Genomic DNA, 21,956 nt, shown 5'->3' with positions numbered 1-21,956 from the left:
TTGCCAGACTTGCAAAGCCCACCACCCCGGGCAACAGGCCCAGGCAGCGGGTCAGTACCACTGGCACAACAGCGCCTGTGTCAGCCCTACCACCATCAGCTGAACAGCCGCCCCACCATCACTACCATCACCACCCACGGCTGCAAGTGGCACATCAGTGGTGCCTGTGTCTGATGCCCTCAACACACCAGTGGTCAGTGGACCCACCACCAGTCAGCAGGGCGACATACCAGACCCAATAGTCACCTCTGGCAGGCCTGACCAGGCCACAGTCTGGGCACCCTGTGCTGCTGTTCTCCTGTGCACTCAATACCACCACCGACACTGCAGCTAACAGTCCATGGTGGCAGGGTCACCACCACTGATGAGGACAACGACACATCCTACCTCTACATTTGTTACAGCCCTGGCCCTCCACACAGCCCTCCACCACTGCCACTACCCAGCATACGATCACTGGATGCATACCTTTGTGCCATTGAAGACAGGCAGTCTGAACTCTCCATCACGGCACGGCAGCAGCTCGACACCTCAGCCTGTTGAAGATCTAAGTGGATCAGGATCTGAGTGTTGTTGACATAGGAGTAGCACATAGTGAATTGGGGACAAGCAGAGCCCTCCTGCACCATTCAGCTAAGGTGGCAGGAACAAGACAAGAAAGCAGGCAGAGAGAGAGTTTGAGTTCTGTCAGCCAGGAATTAAGAGAACCAGGCCAGCACTTGACCAGATATTCCAATCTGGGCCAGGCGGGACAGCAGGGTCGAGTGGTCCATGATGTCAAAAGCCCCTGACAGATCTAATAGAATCAGGGTGCCAACTCCCCCTGTGTCCACCAGCCTGGCCATGTCATCCTGGATAGAGACCAGGACACTTTCTGTACCCCTGCCAGGAAAGAGGACAGAAGAGGTGAAGAGACTCCAAAGTTTCATGATAAAATGCAAACGAGAGATAGGGCAGAAATTAGATAAAAGAGAGGGGTCTAGGGAAGGCTTTTTCAAAAGAAGGATCACTGTGGTGGCCTTTAATTCTGGCGGAATACACCTAAACTTGCAGGAAATGTTGATGGCCATTTTGATCTCCCTCAGTAAGTCGGGGCAGATCTCCTTCATGACTGCCAGTGCAACCACGTTAGAGGGTGTACTAGACTTAATCTGTTGAATGGCAATAGTTACCGAATCCTCAGATAAGAAGGGGATAGAAGACCAACCCAGCAAAACCGGTGGCCCAATAGAATCAGGAGGCAAGCACTCGGGAGTAGATGTTATTACAGCTGTTGAAATTTTAGCTTGAATAGTCTCAATTTTCTTGATGAAAAACTGAGACAGCGAGTCGCAAAGTTCCTGGGTAGGCCTAACATTAGGAACATATTTGGTTGAAGAAGACAAAGATTTAATCGCCGCAAAAAGAGCTTTTGGCTGACACAAGGAGGATTTCATTTGCTGAGATAGATAGGATTTTTTTGCGGCTATAATAGCCGCTGAATAGGCTGCTGAGCAAGCCTTATACTGAATTCTGAAAATGGGATCATAGGCAGCGTGGCATTTCCATTCGGCCAGTCTCAGTTTAAGTTGGGCGGTTTTCAACTGTTCGGAAATCCACAGCTCAGATTGAAGCCTACGTGGTTGAATGAGCCGCAGAGGAGCCACTTCATCCATTGCTACCTGCGGAGAGTGAAAAAGCAGCGAAAGCGAAGTGTCAGTAGCCGCCCTACACTTCCCTTTGACAGAGGATACAAAGCCCTGCAAATTGGCCATGCGCCAACAGCACTGCCAGAGTCTATCAGGGGAGTCTTACGATGTGCCTCTACTGGTTGAAACATGCAGGTAACCAAATAGTGATCTGTCCATAGTACAGGCTCAGCAGACAGAAAAGTAAGTAAGGCTCTGTTCGCTAATACCAAGTCGAGCATGTTTCCCAGCTTATGGGTAGGTCCTAAAACATGTTGTTGAAGATCGAGATCAGACAAGCTGTCAAAGAATAAATCCATGGCAGGGGCCCAGGGGCAGTTGAATTTCAGATTCAAGTCACCCAGCACAACAAGGTGTGTGTATTTTATATGGAGATGAGCTACATGGGGGGGTGGTCTGGTCCTTTGCATTACCACCATGCATGATACCTGACGGGTGTCTGGGTTGCCTGTGCAGATGGTCTGTGTGGCATCCATGATAGTGTGTGTCGTTACTTGTGGACGGGGTGCATGCCAGGTCTGATGGCAGGGTACTGTCCATCGGTAGTTGCTTGGCAGTCTCTCAGCCTATGTGTGGGGGGGTGTCTGGGTGCCTCATCTAATGGCAACATTTTTGCCAAGGTCTTATGCCAAGTGTATGTGAGCCTGGGCCGCCTGTTCCAGTTATGGACGTGTCATTGGATAGGCAAGGTTAATTGTGCATCACTGGACTGATTTGTTTACTGTGATTGTTCCTCTGCCTTGATCTTCTTTGTTGCTGGATGTCATCTGCAGGCGTGCCTTCAGGTTTGTGGGGTGCCCCAGGACATACTTTTGATGACCCTAAGTGGCCATGTCTATCAATCCACTGTCATAGCAGGGTGTTGCATTCTGATACTGTCAAGGGTTTTGACCCATGTTGAATCAATAGACTGGGTAGATGTGGGGATGAGCTGTCGCCGCCCATTATTCTATCCCAGAACAAACTAAATCAATAGACTGGGTGGATGTGGGTATGAGCTATCGCCGCCCACATTCACGCCAGAATAGGAGAACTGTGCAGTTGGCACGAGACCACTCCAAAGATACAACCTTCTTGTGGGGGGTTCCACATCACCACTCTACTGTAAGGATGCCATCAAAACAATGCTAAGCAAGGGCCCTATACTATCAAGCAAAAGACCACTCTATTGAAATTCAGTAATTCAAGACAACTCAAAAATGGATGCAGTACCAACATATTCCCCAAGGTGGCGCTAGCGGTCTAAACTCTGACAGGGAAACTGTATTTAGGAGTTGCAAGAGGGGCAGGGACTTCAAAGCTTGTTGGTTAATTGAAAATCTTAGCCACCTGCTGTTCCCAGAGGCCAAGAGGCTGGGAAACCTTAACACCTCAGAGATTCCCACACCAGGAGGCAGGATATCACATGACCCTGTTGATTGATTGAGGAGAGACTTCCAGGCAGCCTGCTGGAGCCCACACAAAAGGCTCTTTCTGTTGAATGGGGTATGTTAATTTTCAGTGTTTCCTGTCTCGGCCAGCAAGGAGAGACATGTGATCACTGACCCACCCAGACTTCTGGAGGCGGACCCAAACACTTGGGGAGTTGAATTGCAACAAATATATATTTTATAGAAATAGTGATAACTTATTGTAACCAAATGACAGGAATGTACAACTTTGAGAGTCTTAGTTTGAAAAATGACCTCACGATTTGAGTCCAAACTCCAATTTGTACCATGTTCTGGGGCAAAACCCCGCTAATTATGAATATTGTAGACAATGTGTTTAAGATAGAGACATGGAAAGTTACTGGGATATATGTGGAAGGGAAATGTACCTTTGTATAATTTTTGATGAAAATCCCATATTGCACAACCCACTAAAATCGAAAATAAGTTGCCATTTTTGAATGCAAGCTCCTAGAAACGCCAGAGGCGGAACAGAGACTACCTTAAGCAAGGTGCCATATGTACATGTAATGTCAACCACTTGTGTACCTGGGAAATATGTATTTGAATCAAATATAGATTTGTGGGCAAATTGCCCAGGGGAGGATCCTCTGACCCATAAACAGACCTCATCATGATGACAATCCATTTCCTTCCCCCAATCATGGGAGAGGGGAGAATTGGGCCAATGACAAGTAGAGAGGGGCAGGCTCAGTTATGCCATGCACACACCCACTTCCAAAACACATAAAAAGAGACTGCTGGGACAGGTAGGGACATTCAATTCCATTTGCTGCGGAGCATGCTGACCGACGACTTCACATCCAGAGATCCAACACGCAGACTTCCAAGCTAAACATAGACTACAGAACTTTGAACCTAGAAGGCCCACTGCAAGCAAAAGTATTCTCAGCAGGCCTTCAGAATCCAGCAAACCTAAACAAACTATTCAACAGCCGGGCAAGCTGTTTGAATTCTTTGCCAAGAACTGTTGCCGGAACCGCAGACCAGACCCAGACCACTGTGAGCAGAACCGGTGCCTGATTGACCCGCCGTATCCAGAGAGGCTAGACCAGCAGAGCTGACCCAGACGCTGTGAGCAGAACCGCCCAGTCCAGTCGAACAGATCCGTGACGAGGCCCATTCATTTCAAAATTAGGAGTGAATATCCGCCAGAACTGTGCAGAACCCAATCTCTTAGTTAAAATAATCTAATCCAAACAATTTTAACCTAATTAGAACAGCCTCCTAGAAATCGTGTCATCTGTCATTTTTAAAGCTGCACAACTGTCACCTGTCAATTCTGCAGCTGCAAGCTGTCGCCTGTCATTTTGAGTTTTACTTTAAATCCGAAAATCTACCGTTATTAAATCGTCCGTATCTCTGGAACCGTTTGGGCTAGGAACGAAATTTAACTTTCATTTTAAAGCTGTGATTCTAGGCTTTCTATCGAACCTAGACCTAGAACCGAGTTCCTACTCCCTATACTTTTTCCGCAATCGCGATGTACGCACTCGCGAAATTTACCGGGATTTGCGATTTAGGCTCAATTTCTCCACTTGTCAAAATAGCAGCTCCATTCTTTCCTTTGTTAAAATCTGTTTGCAACCTGGTAGTTACGCATAGAGCATTACTAAAGTGAGCCTGAACTAATATAAAGTATCTCTCCCTCACCCTGAACCTCCTGCAGGGAATTAAAATCAATTTTAGCATTTTCACTTCATTGCCACCACATTTCAAAGTAATTCGCCTGTGTTTAAAACTCATACCTGTTTTCTCTAAGCTTGCTGGGGGAACTGGAACTATGTATTGCATTATAAAGTGTGATTTGTTGGGATTCTTGAAGACTGTGTGCTCCCCTTCCATTTCTTACATTGAATAGGGGGGGGGGGGTGAATTGTCAAGGAAAAGTGATTACATTGTCGTCTGTTGAAGCCATATCAAGTTATTTTCTGTACTGGATTTCATTCATCATTGCGTTTCCTTGAACCATATAAAGCATTCTTTCCCACCTTATTCTTCTGTTCCTATTCATAAGTTACCTCTTGCTGATTACTGCTCATATTCACAAGTGTAATATCCATCATCAATTTATTTATAGAAGTGTGATATATATATATTGTTATTGTTATTGTTATTTTGCATTTATATAGCGCCTTATATACCATTGGTATGGTCTGAAGGCGCTGGTAGGTTGAACGCCCTTGGGAACTGAAGTTCAGGTCAGTAGAGAGAGTAGAGGGAGTCCAAAAGTGCGTGTGCGCACCAGGTATGTGTGCAGCTGGTGCGGAAATCGAGTGGTAGCTGCTTCTTAGCTGTAGGTGTGGTGATTGAGCGGTCAGGAGTATGTGTTCGCTCTGGTCGGTTTTACCCAGAACGAGTGTGGCTGCGTTAGGCCTGAGGAGAACGCCTGGCTGGGGGGTGTGAAACCAGCAATGATTACTTAGAGTGATGTGGAGTAAGCGGGAGAATGTAGATATGAGAACAGTTATACCTAATGGTGTCATAGTATCTCTGTGTTCTAGATGAGTGGTGGTGTAAGGGGGAGAGTAAGCGTGGGGTGTGGTATGATGTATGTTTTGAAGTGTTTCCTTCATTCCAAAGCATATTAAGTATCGTCCGTTGCACATATTCGTCCGTTCCTCATACTCGTCCGCTCCACACATTTGTCTAGTCATTATCATCGTCTAGTTCACACCCTGGTCAAGTCGGCACACTCGTTCAGTCCGCACGCGTTCTTTGCTGCGATTGGTGTGAGAGAGGGTAGGGGGGGTTAGAGGGGGAGACAGAGGCAGCTTTGGTTCTCGCTAGGGCTAGGCGCGCAGTTTTTAGGGAGGGGAAAGGGTGCGGTCGGGGGGGGAGGTGGCAGGGGTATGATGGCAAGGCGGGGGGTGGGTGATTGCGGGGTGGGGTGTGGTAGTGGGGGGAGCGGGCACGGGCAGTGCTGGTGGGTGGGCAGTGGGGTTCAGGAGATGAGTGGTCTTGGGTTTCTGATGGGCACTGGTGGAGTTGGTGCGCTCATGATTGGTGTGAGGTTGATTTGGGAGGGTTTTCTGATTGTAGTTCTAGGGTCGGTGACTCACACTTATAGGTACACTTCTGGGCTCAACTAGTCAAGGACTAATTGGTGCTTCTAAGCAATTGGATATACTTCTAAGTGCAACTTGGTACGGTTCTAAATGCAATTGGGTACACTTTCTTAATGCAGTTGGGTATACTACTGAGTTGAGCAACTTTCAGAGAGGCTAATGGGCGCAACTTCAACTGTAGTTGGATATACTTCTAAATGCAGGTGGGAACAGTCATAAATTCAACTTTCTCAGAGAGGGTATTGGGTGCACTCTACAGTCATCTTCTACAGGCATACACCCTCCATAGGCATACATCCTCCATAGTCATCCGCCCCGCCCAGTCGTACGCGCTACCCAGTCATCCGCTCTCCACAGTCATCCGGCCTCCACAGTCATTCATCCTCCAGAGTCATCCGCCTTCCACAGTCATCCGCCCTCCACAGTCATCCGCCCTCTACAGTCCTCCATAGTCATCCGCACTCTACAGTCATCTTTTACAGGCATACACCCTCCATAGGTATACATCCTCCATAGTCATCCGCCCTGCCCAGTCGTACGCGCTACCCATTCATCCGCTCTCCACAGTCATCCGGCCTCCACAGTCATTCGCCCTCCAGAGTCATCCGCCTTCCACAGTCATCCGCCCTTTACAGTCATCAGCCCTCCACAGTCGTCCGCGCTCCACAGTCGTCCGCGCTCCACAGTAATCTGTTCACCACACACATCGGCTTTCCAAGCTCGTCTACGCTCTATTTTTCTTTTATCCAGTGATCAATTCGTATTATTGACTTCACTGTATAGGTCTACATTACTCGTTTTAATTTATTTCGTCAATTTGTGATACAGTCGATTTTTTTTTTTTGATTTTTTTGCTATAGGTGCTTCGCTGGGTCGGTGTTATTTTGGTGATGCTAGAACGGAACCGGTTGGATTTAGGGAAAGAGCCAGGTTTTCAGTAGTTTGCGGAAAGCTGTTAGCTCCTCGGTTAGCCTGATGTGGGGTTGGAGAGAGTTCCACAGGGTTGGGGCTAGGGCTGAGAATGATGCTCCGCCCAACCTGACTGAGTTTGTCTTAGGAATTACTAGGAGTCCGGCTGTGCTTGATCTAAGGGTGCGAGTGGGGTGATAAGCTATTAGTTTTTCTTGAAGATATTGCGGTCCAGTTTTATGTACTGCTCGATGGGTGAGGCATAAGGTTTTGAAAGCTACCCTACGGGCTACTGGAAGCCAGTGCAGTGTCTTGAGGGCTGGGGATACGTGGTCTCTTGGACCAAGCGCAAGTAACGCTTTGGCCGCCGCGTTTTGTGCTCTTTGAAGTTTGTTCATTTGGTAGGCATGGATTCCGAGGTATAGGGGGTTGCCGTAGTCCAGCCGAGCGATGACGATTGATTGTACCGCAGAGACTCTGTTAGGAAATGATAGATATGGAAAGATGCACCTAAGGTTTTTGAGGTGGTAGTGGCAGGACTTTGAGACGTTGTTGACTTGGCGCGAGAGTGTTAGGTCAGAGTCTAGGGTGCATCCAAGATTTTTCACTGTCTTGGAGGGTATCGGCGAGTTGCCCATGGCGGTTGGCCAGGGCAGTGGGTGCGGGAGAAGATCTGGGTTGCCGCACACCATGATTTCTGTTTTAGAGGGGTTTAACAGGAGGTGGTTTTGGGTCATCCAGCGTTCAATGTTAAGGAGGCAGGCTGCCAGGTCAGGTCGTGAGTTAGGATTCGTGTTCAAGAATTTTAGAATTAGTTGTGTGTCATCGGCGTAATTGTAACATAGGATGTTGTGTGCACGAATTATCGGTGGGAGGGTGATCAAGTAGAGATTGAAAAGGAGAGCAGATAGACACGCTCCTTGTGGGACTCCTGTGTCGACTGGTCGGGCTTGGGAGGTAAAGTTGGAGAGTGTCGTTATTTGGTGCCTGCCCTTGAGGAATGAGGCTATCCATTTGAGGGCGGTTCCACGTATTCCTAGGGAGTGGAGGCGATCAAGGAGTATTGAGTGATTGATCGTGTCAAAGGCTGCTGATAGGTCGAGAAGGATTAGTGCGGCGCATCCCGCGGAGTCAGCAGTCATTTTAAGGTCGTCCAAGATAGAGGTTAGGGTGGTTTCAGTTCCGTGACAGGTTCTGAAGCCTGATTGGGCGGGGTCTAGGAGTTTGTTGGCTTCAACAAAGGCGTTAAGTTGAGAGTAGGCGGTTTGATCAATGAGTTTGGCGAGGAACCTGGTGTTTGATATGGGGCGGTAGTTTTTGGGCTCGAGCGGATCGAGCGAGGGTTTTTTAATCAGGGGTTTGACGTGCACCAATTTGAATGCGTCTGGAAAGGTACCGGAATAGAGGGAAGCATTTATGATGGATCTTGCGTGTTCTCCCGCGCAGGTGGAGGCAAAGATTTCTTTAAGGGTAGTGGCTGGACATGGATCTAATGGAGATCTGGACGGTTTGCGGGCAGATAGGAGTTTGAGAAACTGTTCTGTTGTTAATGGACTGAAAGAGTCGAACGTTGGTTGTGTGGAGGTTGCGGCTGATGGGTTGGGTGGTACGGGCTGAGGATTGTCTAGTGGCTGTAGGAGTGCTAGTTTGGAGGTTAGAGTATTTTTCCTTTCTATAGCTGTGGAGTGGAAGTGGAGGGAGAGTGAGTCACAGAGTGATTGCGATGCGGTCGGGATGGTTGTGTTACAAGCTGGATTGGTGAATTCGGAGATAATTTTGTGGAGTTCTTTACTTGGGTTTTTGCAGTTTAGGATTCGGGAGTTGTAGTGTGCCTTTTTTGTTTTCCGGATTTCGGCTTTGTACCGATACAGGTGTCGGGCCAAGGTGGTCCTGCTCTCATGGGTTTTCTCTTTATGCCATTTGCGTTCTAGGTGTTTGTATAGTCGTTTAGTGGTCTTCAGCTCAGGAGTGAACCATCTGGGGAAAGGGCCACGGCGGGTTGATGGTTTGCAGGAGGGGGTGAGGCGCATCAGAGATGCGCTAAGCCATGAATCAAGGGCCTCAGGGGTGAGATGGTTGTTGAGAGGGCAGGATGGTGGTGGAGACTGGAGGAGAACTTCGGCTAGGTCTGGAGTGATTATTAGTTTCTTCCAGAATTTGCCTATGTTCGGAGGTTCGGATATGAGTGAGGGGGGGGGTTCGGGTGAGTGGATGGTGAAAGGGAGAATGAAGTGATCAGACCAGATGATAGGGGTGGGTGGCATTAGCTGAATCAGGTTGTTGGAGCTAAAGATGGCATCGAGAGTGTGTCCTTTATAGTGGGTCGGTCCGTTTATGTGGGGTTGGAGGTTAATTGCATCTAATCCGTCAACCAGGGAGTATGTCATAGGGTTGGTGGGGATGTCGAGCCATATGTTGAAGTCTCCAAGAACGGTGAGGTTGGGATGGTTTAGTTGGAGGGTGGCAATAGAGTCGCAAAGGTTATTTGCGAAGTGTCTATCGTAGCCTGGGGGTCTGTAGATTATTAGGAAGCTATGTGAGAGCGATGGTGAGAGGGATAGTTTAACAAGGAGAGATTCGCAGGATGGGATGGAGGGTTGGTTATCGATGATTGAGGTGCGGAAGAGAGATTTAAAGACGAATGCTACCCCTCCTCCCCTGGACGGACGGTTCAGTGGGATGAGGGAGTAGTTGGGGGGAAAGGCTTCGTTGGCGATTGGGCCGAAATCGTCAGAGAACCAGGTTTCAGTGATGAAAACTAGGTCTGGTTTGTCAGAGGTGAGGAGGTCAAAGATGGAGTGTTTGTTTTTTGCTATTGATCGGGCGTTAAATAGGATGCAGTTCACATCGGCAGTCAGTGATGATCTTGGTGGTGGAGGGGGAGGGTGCAGTGGTGGAGAGTTTGGGGGGAGGGGGCTAGGTTGGGTGATGATAGATGGGAATAGTGGGCGAGCAGAGAGATTGGCAGGCTTCGGGAGGGGTTGGGAGGCTGTGTGTGATTGGATGGTCGGGTTTTGGAAGGGGGATTTGAGAGAAGGATGTTGACGGTTAGGAGTTTCAGTTGCAGCTGATGAGAAATCGAGGGAGAGGGGTTTCAGGCGGGGGGAAGCCGCGGGGGAGAGGGGGATTGCAGGATAGATGTGATTGGTCGAGATAGGGGGGGCGAGGAGTGCTGTGAGATTGAGGGGGACCAAGAACGTTTCCTCTTTAGTTTCCTTGCTGCAACTGGTGTGTGGGAGAGAGTGGGGGGGTCGGAGGGTGAGAGGGAGGCGGCTTCGGTTCTTGCTTGGGCTAGCCGTGCAGTTTTTAGTGAGGGGAAGGGGTGAGGTCGAGTGGGGATGGTGGCAGGGGTATAAGGGGAGGGCGGGAGTTGGGCGATTGCAGGGTGGGGTGTGTCAGGTATGATAGAGAGGGGAGCGGGTATGGGTAATGCTGGTGGTGGGTCGGGGGTGGGGTTCAGGGGATGACTGGTCTTGGGGTGGGTGGCTCGCCATCGTGCCCCCCTTGCTTGGTGTTTGGAGAGGGGAAAAGCAGGGAGTTCGAGAGAGGGTGGCGGGGTTTGGGAGAGGCGGGAAGGGACGGAGGACAGATTGGGTGGTCCATGGGTGGTGTTTCTGACTAATTCTGGTGGAGTGGGTGCACTCATGATTGGTGCGAGTTTTGAGATTGGTTTAGGGGGGTTTTCTGATTGTAGTTCTAAGGTCGGTGATGACACGCTTTTAGGTACACTTCAGGGTTCAACTGCTCAAGAAGGTATTAGATTTATTTGATGCTTTCTAGCTGGAGTTGTAAACATAGATTATTTTAGTTTATTGGGTTCACTTCTAGCTAGAGTTGTAAACAGAGATTATTTTAGTTTATTGGGTACCCTTCTAGGTTCCTCTGTCGCCAGGGAGGATATTCGGACAGCCTCAAGATTCTATTTGCTTAGAAGGGGTATTCAGTTGTTAGTCTCAGAGAGACTTCTTAGAGGGATTAATGGGCACAACTTCTACTTACGCACGTAGGCTAAAGGAGTGTAATACATAATGAATGCAATTCGGAACACTACTAATATTTATCTTTTTTCAGAGAGGTTTTTGGGCGCAGCTTCTAATTGTAATTTGGGGAACAATTCTAAATGCCGGTTTGTTAGAGAGTCTATTGGGGGTAACTTCAGAAATACAATTGGGAACACTTCTAAATGCAACTTTCTTACAGAGGCTATTTGGCACAACACCTAAATGCAATTGGGAAGACTACTAAATGCAATTGGGGATATTTCTAAATGCAGCTTTCTTCAGAGAGGCTATTGGGCGCAACACGTAAATGCAATTGGGAGCACTATTAAAGGCAGTTGCGAACACTACTAAAAGGTATTGGGAACTCTTCTAAAATGCAACTTTCCTCGGAGAGGCTATTGGGCGCAACACCTAAATGCAATTGGGAGCACTATTAAATGCAGTTGGGAACACTGCTAAATGGAATTGTGTGCACTTCTAAATGCAACTTTCCTGAGAGAGGCTATTGGGCGCAACTCTTAGATGCAAATTGGAAACAATACTTAATGTAATTGGGGGCACTACTCAAGGCTATTGGGCGAAACTCCTAAATGCAATTGGGAACACTTCTAATTGAGCTTTCTTGTGAGAGGCTATTGGGCACGACTCCTGAGATGCAATTGGGAACACTTCTAAATGCAATTTTCCTCAGATAGGCTATTGGGCACAACACCTAGATGCAATTGGGAATATTATTAAATGTAATTAAGGACACTTCTAGATGCAATTTTTCATTAGAGAGGCTAATGGGCGTAACTTCGGAATGCAATTGGGATCACTTACTAAATTCAATTGGGATTAGGTGAGAGGCTATTCTAAAAGCAATTGGGAACACTTCTAAATGTAACTTTCCTGCGAGAGGCTATTGGGCACAATACCTAAATGCAATTGGGAACACTATTAAGTACAGTTGGGCAGACTACTGAATGCACTTGAGGACACTTCTAAATGCAACTTTCCTCAGAGAGGCTATTGGGCACAACACCTAAATGCAATTGGGAACACTTCTAAATGCAATTTTCCTCAGAGAGGCTATTGGGCACAATACCTAAATGCAATTGGGAACACTATTAAATACGGTTGGGAACACTACTGAATGCACTTGAGAACACTTCTTAAGTGCAACTTTCCTCAGAGAGGTACACTTTTCCTCAGAGAGGTTATTGGGCACAATACCTAAATGCAATTGGGAACACTATTAAGTACAGTTGGGCACACTACTGAATGCACTTGAGGACACTTCTAAATGCAACTTTCCTCAGAGAGGTTATTGGGCACAATACCTAAATGCAATTGAGAACACTATTAAATACGGTTGGGGGCACTACTGAATGCACTTGGGAACACTTCTAGATGCAACTTTCCTCAGAGAGGCTATTGGGCACAATACCTATTAGGAACACTATTAAATACGGTTGGGAACACTACTGAATGCACTTGAGAACACTTCTAGATGCAACTTTCCTCAGAGAGGCTAATGGGCGCAATATCTAAATGTAATTGAGAACACTTCTAAATGCAATTTTCCTCAGAGAGGCTATTGGGCAAAACACCTAAATGCAATTGGGAACACTACTAAATGCAATTGGGAACACTTCTAAATGCGATTTTCCTGTGAGAGGCTATTGGGCAACACACCTAAATGCAATTGGGAACACTATTAAATACGGTTGGGAACACTACTGAATGCAATCGGGAACACTTCTAAATGCAACATTCCTGCGAGAGGCTAATGGGCGCAACTTTAGAGTACAATTGGGAGCAATGCGATGCCGGGTTTCTGAGTGTAACTTATAATAGGAATGGTGCTGTTTTAGAGGAGTGGTAGGGTAGTACGACCTGAAGTAGATGCTTCTGGCCCTGCCCTTGCCACACTTACTTGTTGTTGGCTTCTTGCTTCTCCTGCGGATACCTGCAAATACGATCTGGGTTCGTCCCTGGAGGAGTCGTCCTTTGCCTCGGGTCCTTAGCCGCAGGGGCTGCCAGGCAGAGGGCTGCCTTGGGAGGTGCAGTAATGGCCTGGGAAAGGGGGCCGGGTGGCCAATGGGAAGGACTGTGGGCGGGGCAGGAGGTGGGAGGTGGATGGACCAGGAAGCGGGGAGCGGGCACGGTCAGGAAGGAAAACAGGGGGTGATTGGGGCTCAAAGGCACGAGGATGCCACTACAATTATCAGGGACAGGCCTGCAGACTCACCGGGACGAGGTACTGCTTGAAATGGCCCTCCGTATGGGAGCGCGGCACACTAGGCACACAACACACGGCCTGCTGGCCAATCAGAGCGCGAAGGAGGCGGGGCAGGAGGCGGGAGGTGGATGGACCAGGAAGCGGGGAGCGGGCACGGTCAGGAAGGAAAACAGGGGGTGATTGGGGCTCAAAGGCAAAAGGATGCCACTACAATTATCAGGGACAGGCCTGCAGACTCACCGGGACGAGGTACTGCTTGAAATGGCCCTCCGTATGGGAGCGCGGCACACTAGGCACACAACACACGGCCTGCTGGCTAATCAGAGCGCGAAGGAGGCGGGGCAGGAGGCGGGAGGTGGATGGACCAGGAAGCGGGGAGCGGGCACGGTCAGGAAGGAAAACAGGGGGTGATTGGGGCTCAAAGGCATGAGGATGCCACTACAATTATCAGGGACAGGCCTGCAGACTCACCGGGCCGAGGTACTGCTTGAAATGGCCCTCCGTATGGGAGCGCGGCACACTAGGGAGGTGTTTAAATTTGTATATTGTTTAAATTTTCAAATAAACCTTTAATTTGCAAAACAAACCTACTTCTTGGCTCAGTGGGGTCAGGGGGATTCTAAGAGGTGGTGTTATACAAGGGTTGTCATCCAGAGTACTGAACTGGACATAAAAATACATCAATAAGGGTTTTCCTCAGCATCCCAGACTAGGCATTGACTTAGCTGTAGTGTTGATTCAATATCGATTACAAAAGTGGGGGCTCGGAGCCGGGATATTTTGGGTTAAAGTTACCACTTGTGCAGATTAATACAGTGTGCCAACTGACCAGATACACATATCCGGTTAGATCACCACGCTGTTTTACACTGTGAAAGCATCCCTCAAAGGAACACTCTAAGGAAACGGTCTGTTTTGCAAAATAAAATACAAACTTCTGTAAGTCAGGAAGGAACTCAAATTCCAGAATGACGACCTTGGTAGATATGAAAATAGCCAGAGAGCACTTCTTACATAAGCAATTTGTGAGAGGTGAGTGGACTCATCTGGACCAAATGGTCTGGTTGCAGGCAATCGCGCAACAGGTCACTGAAACAGGGTCCAATATATGGAGAGATCAGGGTCCATTACATGTGGCCCTGAGTGAATTATATATGGCTTCTAAGGCCTAAGATGAACACAATAAGATTGCCAGGATAGCGGCATATTTGTATCTATATATGGGAGCCATGCAGGACAAATGTGCTGAAGGCCAAGATCTGGCAAATAGGCAACAGATGGCGTTAGAAAAGGCCCAATCTGACCTGGTCTCTTCTGAGCAGAGGCTGCAGAGGAGCCAGGAGTCAGAAAATGATAGTAGGCACTATATCATTAAAATAAAAGAGGACATGGATATACTGCAACAGGAAAAGACAGACCAGGATACCAGAATTCTGGCTTTGCAGAAGGAGCACCAAGACAGTTTGGACTCCCTACTGCAGAGCCAGAAAAAGCTGGAGCAACAGATCAATTTCAACAGGGCATGCACAGAGCAGGTAGCCACCCTGCAAATCCAACTAGACAGAGAGAAAGAGGAAAGCAATAAATTGATTTTGAAAGACCTGGATACCCATGCAGAGTTTGATGAAGAACGCCAGAAAGCTGGTGCCTTTCAAAGGCAGAGGGACGACCTGGCGTCACAAATGCAGGCTCTTGGTCAGGAAAGGGATACCTTAGGCCAGGAAGTCTGCCATTTAAAAAGAAAAATTGAAGAAAATCACTTGGCCCTCCAGGGGCTGGGTGACCTCCAAAAAGAGCATCAGGGCTTGCTAGATCACACCAGGAGGGTGGAGGAGGCTCTGGCAAGAAAGGAGCAAGCCAGTAGGGATGGGACTGAGGAGGTAACCCTCCTGCGGCAGAGACTGGCCCAGTACTCCAGGACCAATCAGGAGGCACAGAGAGAGAATGACGCTCTCTGCCAGCACAATGATAGGCTCCAGCAACAGGTAGCCATGCAGGAGAGACTGATAGAGTCTAGTAAGGCCTTAACTGAGGAACTGAAAGCGCAGGCTCTTGCTTTGCAACAGGAAGCAGGGGCGGATAGAGATGAGGTTCGCTGGGAAAGAGAAACTCCTAAGCATAACCTCAGGAGCCCTAGTACCAGAGGCCTTCATCTCTCCCAGTCCCTGGACTCTGCCACCCCCATGTCTCGCGCACATGAGCCCAGGGCCACGGGGATGGCAGATTACTATCCAGCTAGAAGTATGGGGCTCATAGGCCAGTACCTCCCAGGAATGGATGGGCGGGTATCGAGGTATGGGCACCCAAGCACAGTGCAATTTAGTTGGGAACCCACAATGGCTCTGATCTCCAGTTGCCAACTTTTTCTTTCAGATTCCCAAGGCTCTTCACAGAATTCTGCCCAAATCTCTTCGCTAGCAATGTCCAAAACCAGAAAGTTAGCCCACCAGTTGTCCAAAAATGTGCATTATCTGTGCCCCCTTGAGGAGAAGGAAGGAAGATATTATGCCCCGGTACAAGTACAGGGGCAGGGTACAATTTTGGCGCTGGTGGACACTGGTTCTCAAGCTACCCTTCTGTCCAGAAGGGCTTTTGATGAACTGAATGCAGGAAGGGGGGAGAATTACCGTATTCCTCTCACCTCTCTTCCTGGACAACTCCAGAACTTTGACGGGAAGGAAATTCCCGTCGAGGGGACGGCAGATTTGGACATCAAAATTGGGCGACACAAGGTGAAACACCCAGTCATAGTAGTGACTCCAGAGGGCACCCCTTGTTTACTAGGGAACGACCTCCTGAGAAGGTTGTCACCCCTAATAGATTGTGTAAACAAGGTCCTCTGGACCCAGGCTAGCGGACCAATAAAATTAAAACAGTGTCAACCATGTTAGTTTAAACGGCACCTGCCACATGGTTGAACAAAAATCGGAACAAGTAGAATTTCACTTCCAGAACAACCAAATTCCAGACGTGACAGTAATAGCAGTAGGACAACAGACTGGTGATGGGGGGTCCTCTCTAGTTCTGAAAATCAACCTTCCTTCCAGTTTAAGGTGGTATTCCACACTGGAAGGAAACACTCTGAAATTCTTTACTAATCCACAATCAGAAACTCCCACTCCTATAGTACAAAAAGATGTGAAATCAGCTCAGAGCCTGGCTGATATTCAGCAAATTGGAGAGCAGTTGTTCATCCCTGTTCAGTTAAATGATGGGAAGGACTCTGTTCTCGCTCGAGTGTGTGTGAACAATGGTAAGAGCTTCATCAGCGAAGCCATGTTCCTCCAACTCCCAAAAGATCCAGCCATTCCCACATTCAAACTGATAGACAAATGGGAAATGGACCTGGAAGCACCCAATTCCAAACATCTCCTGCCAAGCAGGTGTATGCTCAAAATCTCCATTGGCAGCAAGAGCATAGTCCATAATTGTTGGGTCGTGCGAGACGTCACTGCCGCCTTTTACTTAGGCAGTGACATTCTCAATCGCTTTGCCATTAGTTTGGACCTAATAAACTTCAAAGCTTGGTCCCGATTAGCGGATAATCCCTTGGGCTTTGATGATCAAGAAAAAGCATTTAGGTCAGCTCAATTGCTACCTTATGCAGTTGAAATTCAGCTTAAAGAGGAAGTCACCATCCCAGAAAGGACCCGACAATTCTCCCTGGAAGTGAAAGTTAAAAGAGGACAAAAATTGAAAAACCGTGATGCTTATATTCATCTAAATGCTTCTCTCCAACAACAAGGGTTAGGGGTAAACCCAACACCATTAGTCAACACAGAACATGACACCATTCCAATAGAGGTGGATAACAGAGACTTAAAGAGTATTACTCTAGCCGCAGGCACCATCATTGGAATGGCGGTTAATGACCGACATTTTTCCATTGATCTAGTAAATGAACTGTTAGGACCAATCCCCAAGGATTGTTTTGACAGTGACAGTGAGGACAATACAACACCAGACAGGATTTTCACCCGGCATGGGGGGAACTTCCTGGTGTACACTTCTTGCCCTTATGGTAAGGAAGATATGACTTGTGACGTCAGGAGGGATGAGGTGATTTTCCAGGTCCATGAGGGCTGCCTTACCCACCTGAAGCCTCCAGTCCAAATCAGCAATCTGACCAGGGACTTCTCCACCTAGCTGGAGGAGGCCGCTGAGATAGCCAAACCAGACGTCTTTCCCGGCTTCAGGCAGATGGTGGAAGAGAGGGTCAACCTAGCTGATGCCTGCGTGACTCGAACAGAAGCAAAAGTTGAAACAAGTTTTCTTGGATTTCCAAGATCTCTTTGCGGTAGACTCATATGACTGTGGTCGCACCGACATCCACACCACAACAATTCCCACGGACCCTGGAATGACTCCAGTGTTTGTGAAGCAATATCGTTTGCCTCGCATCCATGGAGTCCCTTACTGAAATAATTAAGAACCTTGAGTCCCGGGGAATAATCCGTCCAGTACACAGCACCTTCAATAATCCGGTGCTGGGAATATTGAAGCCAAACGGCCAGTGGAGACTCTGCACCGACCTTAGGGAGCTCAACAAACGGGTCCATACTTCCCGATGGCCTCTGCCCTACATTGACCAAGGGCTGGCCCAGATTCAAGGGTCACAGGTATTCACAGCAATAGACCTGACCAATGGATACTGGACCGTGCCTGTCAGTAGGGAGGACCAATACAAACTGGCTTTTACCTTTGGGGGCCAGCAGTACACATGGACCCGGACTCCCTTCGGATACCTCAACTCCGGCAATGAATTCAACATTTTCCTACATAAGGCCATGCCCGACCTGAGAGCGAGGGGTAACCTGGCTTATGTAGATGATGTCCTCATCAAAAGTTCATCTGTGGAGGAACACATAGCAGAGATCCGTTATGTTCTGACACAGTTGAGGGCCGCCGGAGCAAAACTTTCCTTTCAGAAAGCACAGTGGTGTAGAACCCGTTTTAATTTCTTGGGGCATGAGATTACTCCTCAGGGTCTCTGTCCCCAGGAAAAGAAAGTGGAAGCACTTCAGAAACTGAAAGACCCCACAACTCTGCGGGAACTAAGGAGCCTCCTTGGACTGACTAATTACAGCAGAAAGTTCATTGAAGGCTATGCAGAGATCACTAGACCCCTGATTCATCTCTTGAAGGGGGGGGGGTCAAGTGGGAATTGGGTCCAGAACAATCCGAGGTGGTAAGACAACTCAAAAGAAGCCTCTCACAAGCGCCTTGCCTAGCTTACCTTGTCAGAAACTAGGAGTTCTTCCTGGAGACAGTGTTCTCTAATACGTGCTTGACGGCAGTATTATACCAAAAGCATGACAAGGTCAATAAAGTAATCTCCTATGCGAGCAAAACGTTATCCTCTGTGGAGGAAAAATTCAACGATTGTGAGAAGGCACTCCTGGCAACGGTGTGGGCATTGAAGAATTACCGCCCGTTTATCCAGGGGGAACACATCATAGTGGAGACTCCACACCAGCCTCTGCAATATCTCCAAAGTGACAGAATCCGGGCCGGAAATGTGAGTAATTCCCGAATTACTTCCTGGATTCTGTCAATGCAAGGCTTTCCTGTGTAGGTCAGATATGGCCAAAACAAGAAGAGTCCCCTCGCGCAAGGTCTGGCTGACTTGCATGATTGTGCCAGAGAAAACTGTCTCGAGGACGAAAGTCTAAAAATCAAGGACAACATGGAGGCATACCTTAATTCCCCACACAAAGTATTTGAATAAGACAAGTGTGAGGGAATGCCCACTGTCTATGTGGATAGATGCTCTTACCATGTTGACAACAACGGGGAGAAAGAACTGGTGGCCGGCATAGGGAATGCATGGGTGAAGGAGTTTCCAGAACCCTCCGCTGGATACAAAATTGGTCCCCGAAGTAGTCAGGTGGCAGAATTGATGGCTGTGCATCAGGCCATCCTCACTGCTGTCCAGCATCAACTCCATGAACTGGTCATAATCACAGATTCGGATTATGTACGGAACGGGTTTGTGGAGCACCTGGTCAACTGGAAAACCAGAGGCATGTTATGTGCTAATAACAAACCCCTGAAACATGGGAAGTTAATCCAAAATATTGATGATCTGGTCACATCGAATGGGATGACAATCTACTGGAAAAAGATCAAGCGTCATTCCAAAGTAGAGGGACCAGACAAAACTGGAAATGACTTAGCTGATCAGCTGGCCAAAACTGGGGCCATCCAAGGGGATCTAATAGAGATAGAGTCCCTGTTGGGGGAAATCCAGGTCACTGCTATCACTAGGTCCCAGACCAATGCTCACAATGATCTTTCAACTGCACAATGGAGTAAGGAGACCCCTGATGCTGATTTGATTACAGCTCAGACGGGGGATCCAATAATTGGTACGTTTTACCAACACATTGAGGATCCTGAGAACTTTCCCCTGACGGATACCGATTACATTGGGAAAGAGGACCTAAGAGTGTTGATGAAATGTCCAAAAATGTTCCGAATTCAAGACGGTTTGTTGGTAAGGAAATCCCAAGCTGGCCATGATCAGTGGGTGGTTCCTACCTCATTCCGAAGTCTGATGTTAAGTCACGCCCATGATGCGGCCACCGCCAGTCATAGGGGGTTTCAAACAACACTTGAAATCTTAAGAGAGGTTGCATACTGGCCACACATGGGGCAGGACCTCGACCAATACTTAAAGGGGTGTCTTGTGTGTGCACAATTTCAGCCAACATCCCTCACACACCGGGCGCCTCTCCAAAAGAGGGGGATGACACTGCCATGGTCAGATTTGCAAATCAACTTTGTAGGCCCTGTAATTCGCTCGTCTATAGGAAACAAGTACATGTTGACCATTACATGCTTGTTTACCAAGTGGGTGGAATGTCTCCCAGCCCCAAACTGCAAGGCAGAAACAGCAGCTGCCCTGATGATTAAACACATCTTTTCCCGTTTTTCGTCTACCTCAAAGGATTGAGTCAGACAGAGGTAGCCACTTCACCAGTGAAGTAATGACCAAGATGTGGGAGATACTGGGGGTCAAAAGGAAGTTACATATTGCTTACAGGCCAGCTTCTTCTGGAGCAGTAGAGAGATACAACCGAACCATTGTGAGCATATTAAAAAAGTTTGTGGCAGATTCTGGGCCAAGTTGGGATATCCGATTACCTCTGGTCCTAATGGCCAACAGATCTACCCCTTCATCTGCAACCAAAATGTCACCATTTGAGTTGATGACGGGGCGCAAGATGGTGCTTCCCCAGCATTTGCTCTACAGGACCCAAGAGCAGACACTGACATGAGTATGTGGAGAATTTAAGGAAACACCTTCAACAAGCTTTTGCCTATGCTCAGCGGAATCTAGAAACATCAGCCGAGAGCATGAAGACCCACTATGATTTAAAAACTACCCGAAAGGAATATAAGGTGGGTGATCGGGTCTATCTATACAATTTCCAAAGGAACCAGGCCAAACAGCGAAAATGTTTGCCTACATGGAAGTGACCGTTTGAAATTATAGACAAGATCTCCCCTGTAGCGTACAAGATCCACATCCCCAAAGGCAGTTCGGCAGAGGGGGAAGACAAGTGGGTACATATAAATCAGCTAAAGTGTTGCCATCCCAGGCACACTCTGCAACAACTGGAGGAGTCCTCTGCAATACCAGAGGGGACCGCTCCAGAGTAATTCAATTCCAACCCTAAAATATCCCACATATAGTCTCTAAAATATTATGATTTGGAAAAAAAAAAAATGTCTTATAATTGTATCTTGTTTTTTGTTAAAATAAGAACACAAATGTTTTGACTATAAAATGTATATGCCACCCCACTATATCAATGGTGGGGAAGAAATGTCTACGAATAGGTATTGCCGCTTTCCTCTGTCGTCATAGGAGAAAGAAAACTTGGAGACTGGCCAAGAAGGTCAATCAGGGGACCGGGAGCAGAGACCCGAGGGGCCCGGGGTACCGCCCGATATTCCCATCAGGACCGGCGAGGAGAACCGATCGATCCAACTGGGTGGAGGAAAAGATGCTGAACTGTGCCATCTACAGAATTAGAAGAAGATAATGGGGACATACCAGCGCAAGGGCTCAAAACCTCCTTTGCACCCGACTTCCCCTCGACTTGAATCAAAGCGCAGTCGGGCGGGGGGTTTTGTCAAGGGTTTTGACCCATGTTGAATTAATAGACTGGGTAGATGTGGGGATGAGCTGTTTCCGCCCATTATTCTATCCCAGAACAAACTAAATCAATAGACTGGGTGTATGTGGGGATGAGCTATCGCCGCCCACATTCACGCCAGAATAGGAGAACTGCGCAGTTGGCACGAGACCACTCCAAAGATACAACCTTCTTGTGGGGGGTTCCACATCACCACTCTACTGTAAGGATGCCATCAAAACAATGTTAAGCAAGGGCCCTATACTATCAAGCAAAATACCACTCTATTGAAATGCAGTAATTCAAGACAACTCAAAAATGGATGCAGTACCGACAAATTCCCCAAGGTGGCGCTAGCGGTCTAAACTCTGACAGGGAAACTGTATTTAGCAGTTGCAAGAGGGGCAGGGACTTCAAAGCTTGTTGCTTAATTGAAAATCTTAGCCACCTGCTGTTCCCAGAGGCCAAGAG

Source organism: Ambystoma mexicanum, chromosome 14 (genome assembly GCF_040938575.1).
Source record: "Ambystoma mexicanum isolate Mex_15411 chromosome 14, UKY_AmexF1_1, whole genome shotgun sequence".
NCBI lineage: Eukaryota > Metazoa > Chordata > Amphibia > Caudata > Ambystomatidae > Ambystoma > Ambystoma mexicanum.
The sequence above is the reverse complement of the archived record's forward strand: the minus strand, read 5'-3'. Positions refer to the sequence as shown.